The sequence below is a fragment of the Cavia porcellus genome, unplaced genomic scaffold (genome assembly GCF_034190915.1).
Source record: "Cavia porcellus strain 051 isolate PalLab524CR breed Dunkin Hartley unplaced genomic scaffold, mCavPor4.1 scaffold_20, whole genome shotgun sequence".
Lineage (NCBI taxonomy): Eukaryota > Metazoa > Chordata > Mammalia > Rodentia > Caviidae > Cavia > Cavia porcellus.
This window is the reverse complement of record NW_026947503.1, coordinates 64,730,645-64,736,088: the sequence shown is the minus strand read 5'-3', so window position 1 is coordinate 64,736,088 and position 5,444 is coordinate 64,730,645. Positions and strand designations below refer to the sequence as shown.

Below are 5,444 nucleotides of genomic sequence, written 5' to 3'. Positions count from 1 at the left end.
CTCTTAAAAAAAAAAATTGCAGACTTCCTCATTCCGAACCTCAAGACATAACTGCCATTGTGGCTTGACTTTGAAATGCGCCCCAACTCATTGGAAGGATAACATCATAACTGGAAGGCATCCTTGGGAGGTCATGGAAATAGGAGATAGGGCCTTGTGGAAGTGAGTAGGTCCTTGGGTTGTGACCCCAGAGACCCAATATGGTTGCCAGCCCTTTCTCCTCACTTCCCACTACCAAGAGGTTAGCAGTGCCTTGGCTAGGCAGGCGCCCTGGTACCCAAAACCCGGGTGGGCTTGTGGAACGGGCGGGGCCACGGAAGGGGCAGGGCCATGGAAGGGGCGGGGCCTAGCGGCTAGGGCCTGAAGATTGGTGGAGTTGGCAGAGTCGACCTGCGATTCAGGAGAGGGCTTGGCAAGGGCAGGGTCCGCTTGGAGGCGGGCGTGGCTAAGAGTGAGGTGAATGTAGTGTAGGAACAGCAGAAAACTGGTCCTAGATAGGGCCGGGGGCGGGGCGGAGAGACCCAGAGGTGGGCGGGGCCTGCGGCGGTTGGGCGGTTGGGCCGTTGGGAGGTTGGGCGGTTGGGCCGTTGGGGACAGTAGGCGTGGCCTCGCGCTTGGCAGCTGGGATGCGCAGGGCACAGCGGCGGCATCAGGAGAACAAAGCAGTCCACGTCCTGGTGAGCTGCAGCTCCTCGGGCTCTTCCAGGCGGGAGAAGCGGCCTCTGCGGAGCAGGAGAGGGCGCCGGTGAGGCCCTCGGCCCACTCAGCTCCGGAGCACAGCATGTGTGGTGCAGCGGGGCGGGGACCGGGAGAGGGCAGGGAAGGACCCCTAGAGGAACGGGAGGCCGGAGAGGGGCACCCTGAAAAGGGGCAGGAGCGACAGCGGGTGACTCCTGAAGAGGTGGGACCCCTCGAGAAGGGGATTCTGGAGAGAGCCCAGACCCATGAAGTGTGTGGGTCCCTGGGCAGGGGGAGAGCCTGGATGGGGTGGGAAGCCCTGAGGAAGCCCATCCCCAGAGAGGAACCCATAGAAGGTCCCTGCACGGAAGGGCGGGACCACACTGGATTGGGTGGGGCCATCCTGGACTAGGCAGGGCCTCTGGAAGAGGGGTCCAGCTGGAAAGGGGGGCGAAGCTTCGGGAAAGACTGGAGTTGCAGGGCAGCAGCTCTGAGACTGGGAAATATGGGCAGGAAAGAGAATCACGTCTGGGCTCTTCTCTGGGTCGTTTGTAGTTGTGGGGGCACAGCTGGGGTTGTTGCCCTGGCACACTCCTGGTTTCAGGGTTTAAGGATATCACCCCACTTTCTTTCTTGTGCTTCAGAGTATGGCAGACATGTGAGAGGCCTGTGCCGGCAAGGGGAGTCCCAAGGCCTGACCAGAGCAAAAGATCCCAGTCACCAGAGGGGTGGTGAGCCCCACTCCCTCTGCCACAGGGCTGCAGGGCTGAGCAGCCGTCCGTCCTCCGGGGAGGCCGGGTGCAGAGAGCACAGATTCGGAAGTAGGTCATTTAATTCTCTGAGCCTGATGCCTTTATTTCTTAATACAGATGACGTCCCCTGCTATCTCAGAAATCGTAGAGGAGGTTGGATTTTTTTTGACCGTGCAGAGATTTTAATAATTTATGAGAAAAGCTGTAATTGTTCCATGACCTTGAAAAGCTTTCTCCAAATATTAAAAACACTTTTATCATCATTTGTAAATGTATAGGGAAGTTTAAAACATAACAAAATGACTAATGTACTGTAATTTCAAACAAATACTGAGCATCACAGTACAGTACTTTGTCGTTTTTCTATTTTAAAGAGATTAAAAGAGAACAAAATAAAAACAGCAGAAAGGATATAGGAAATTAACAGTAGTCACTATGCAGTACAGAAGTTTGGAATTCCCACCAGGGAAAGTGCTCTTGGCAGCAGCCGGGTGAGAAGTAGCAATTGGGGGTTCCTCGCTTCCCGGGGGAAGAAGAGGCTTTCCGTGTGCAGGCGCACTGAGTCCCACACAGTTCTTCCTCCTGAGACTGCATCACTGCGGTCTTAGCTGCGCCCATGAGGAGACCATGGCTCTGAGAAGCCAGCCTGGCTCTTGCGCTGGTGGAAAGGCCCTGTTAGGGGTGGGACACTCTGGTGAGGAAGGAGCCTCTTACAGTGGGGCTCCTGAGAGCTTAGCTTCGCGCCTTTGTGCCTGGTATGTCTGCTTCTGTTGACTTTTTCAAATCGTTTTTCTCCTGAGATGGACAGAACTTCCATGAGAGGAGGCAGCAACCATGTCTACCTCCGTGGAGAATTCTATGACTCTCACCAGTTGGAGGCTGAGCGAGCCGGTGCAGCCCCAGGCTGTGTTGTGCCGCAGGTGAGCGTCCCTGCAGGCCCCTGCAGACATCAGAGTCCTCTGGGCAGTGTTGTCCTTTGCCACACGAAGGCCACAGTCTCTTCCTAACCACACTGCCCAAGCAGAGATGTAGGAGAACACAAAGCTGGAAAATGCTTCCTTTACACCTAATGTTGGGACTTTAAAAAAAAACTGATTTCTTTTGTGATTTCTCCCCCAGGGAAGCAATTTCAAGACTTAGGTTTCTGGGAGGCGCATTCCGAGAGGCCGTGCAGCCCAGCCTGACTTCCTGACCTGCGTGCTTGTGGCAGTGCGCAGGCGCTTTGGGCGCAGCCGCGTGGAGCTCTGCGACGCATGGGAAGGACCTCGATGGTGCTTTCTCTGCAGGACTTGTACAGGAGGGGAAAGGGAAGGGTATTTCCTGGAAACTTCTCGAGAATGACACTTGCAGCAATAGTCCAGATCTTCTGCCTAGCTGGCCGATGTGATAGGAACTTCCTGTCCTTCCGCTTGCCACTAGTTGCAGAGTAGAGGAGACAAGGACCTCCTATTGCTTCAAGTTTCATTCCCGCCTTAAATGGCTGAGACTGCTGGCTTCCTTGCTTCCTCCTTGAAGGGGTGATTTTCAGATCTCAGAGGTCGCAAGAGGGACATTGGCCACACTAGGAATCTGGATCCTGGGGACAGATGGCTAAAGTAAAGCCCTCTTCGCACCCCCAAATATCCTGATGGATTGTGTGTCCAAGGCCCTAGGGACCCACCAGCCCCCTGTAATAATTTTCCTGGTCTCTGCTGTCTGGTGGAATTGTAATCTAGGACTTGTAACCCGACAGTCGTCACGCTGCCCTGTGGGAGAGCTGGGGCAGAAGCCAGCTTCCCTTTCGGACAGAAGCAGACAACTGTGAGGTCTCCAGGGAGGGAAGCTCTAGGTTCAGGGAGCGTCAGTCTCCCCCCAGGCATGCTTCTAGAGGTTGGTGTTTTTGACTGTCCTCCGTGGCAGGTTACAGACCTTCCTGTTTTTTCCAACCACTTCCTTTCTGTGGTCCTAAGATGAACGGTGCCCTTGGTTGTGTCCTCAGGGTCTGTTAGCAGGGGACCCAGGACACTGCCACTGTATGGCAGAGCTCAGGCACAAGCCACGCACGGGCTTTTGAAAAGCAGCTCAGTAGAGGTGTAATTGGCCTCCAGCAAACTGCACACGGAGTGTGCAAGTACCTTCTGCTATTGTCACGCCCTGCCAGCCGCCAGCTTGCCTGTCCCCAGGAAACGGCCTTGTGGCGAAGGGTCTCTTCGCTTTCCGCTTTCACTACCTAACACACTGGATCCAAAGCAGACGAAAGTCAAAAAGCACCCCAGCCAAGGAACTGGGGTGGTGTGACCTTGACTGTCACACAGTTATTGAGTGACTTTCCTTCTGAACCTAGATGTGAAAATCCTCCTCCAATGGCTGATTCAGCAATTACGCAAAAGACAAATGAAAATGTATGACCACCCCATAGACTGTGGTTCTCCGCAGTGTTACATTTTTTCTCTAAACCTTTGTCTAGGTTTCCTTCCAACTTACCTGTAACTGTAAATTGGTTGATTTTTCTCATTTCCTCCTGGCATTGCAAGCAGGCTGTTTGCTCCTGACCTCCTGCCAGAAGATGTGCTCTGGGTAAAGAAAAGGTGCTAGTCGGGAGACGTGCTGCATTTCAAAGCAAAAGTGGCCTTCACTTGCCATTTTCCCAGCCCTTAGAATGGGCTCAGAGCCCTAGCATGGGGAAACCAAGTGTGGCTCACCCCGGGCAAAGCTGATCAGAAAGACAAAGCCAAGCCTGGAGGAGGAGGACTGACACTCGGGTGCTCTTATGGGGTGCTCTTATCGGGTGCTCTTATCTGCTTCGTATCCTCCACACAGCTGTCCCAAACCTCACAGTGGGTGAGGATTAGGAATGAAACTTGATTTCATGTAGAAGACCCATTTGTCAAGTACTTGTCACTTGGGTGCCAGCCTAGCACCAGGATTGGATGTTGAAGTTAAAATGGTGAATTAAAGTAGATAAGCCAAGAGGCGCGTGTATGTGTGTGTGTGTGCGCGCGTGTGCACGCGCGTGCGTGCTCGTGTGTGTGCATTTTCACACACTCGTTAAGATCCCAAACAGGCTTAAGTGTAACACTGAGGGTCATAGTCACTGACTGATGGGCTCTGTATTGTCTCCCTCTGATCCCTTTGTCTCCTGTACTGTAATGAGGGACCAAAGCTGCCCAGGCACTTGTGAGCCCCAGGGAACAGCTCACCCCAGATGGGGCATTCCCAAGCAAAAGCAGCTACCCCAGGGTAGGGACTGCTACTCGGTCATCTCACAGAGGAAAGCAGAATGTCCTCTCAGAGAATGGCTTTCCCGGAGCCTCCAGAATCCAGACCACCAGCCAGCCCACGCCTGCCCTGCCAGCTGCACGCACTCCCAACCCCGGCCCTTGTTCCCCTTTGCTGTGAAATCCCAGGAAGCCCGTCAGCCCCTTGCAGCTCTGGGACCCTCTGTCCTCTCCTTGTGGCTACGCACAGCGCCTTTCCCACCCTCCTCCACTGCTCCTCTTAGGTGCCCAAGCCTGATTTCTGGAGAGTACAGGTGCCAGGGCTTTTATCCTAAAGCCCTGGTGATAACACAGAAGCCCATGGGGAGACTCACGCTATCACATGACTTGGCACAAATGTGAGGGGCACCCTGAGAATAACAGCTGTGTGTGCAAAGTGCTCCCACCTTGACAGTGCTGCTGGAGATGAAGGGGGTGGGGTGTCATATGAGCACAGGGCCCCTGCCCTACACGGATGGGAAGCATGTTGGTTGCAGTGCTGTCACTGTAAAGGAGCCCCTGAGGCAGGTGACTTAGGAAGCCAAGTGATACCCTAAGCACATCGCTCAGGAGCTCCAGGGTACAGTGCCTGCTGCCTCAGCTCCTCCAAGGCCCCCCTAGCTGTGCAACAGTGGGGCATGTGGACGCTAGGGACACAGTCCAGGAGCAAGCCCCTCCCCAAATGGGAAGCCAGAGAGCTGCATGGGGCCCGGCTCAGGCTGTGTGACAACTCTCATGTGGGATCCATCAAGGGCTGGCCTGAGAAACACTCCCTTGA

General features: G+C 54.5%; 1 long non-coding RNA gene across 1 annotated transcript; it reads left to right on the top strand.

Annotated features, from left to right (window-relative positions):
* The first annotated feature begins 567 nt into the window (after positions 1-567).
* On the top strand, positions 568-4,379 carry LOC101787721 (uncharacterized). Its single transcript, XR_216183.4, has 4 exons — positions 568-745; positions 1,323-1,499; positions 2,231-2,350; positions 2,550-4,379. It is a non-coding gene; the product is annotated as an uncharacterized LOC101787721 (long non-coding RNA).
* The last annotated feature ends 1,065 nt before the right edge of the window (positions 4,380-5,444 follow it).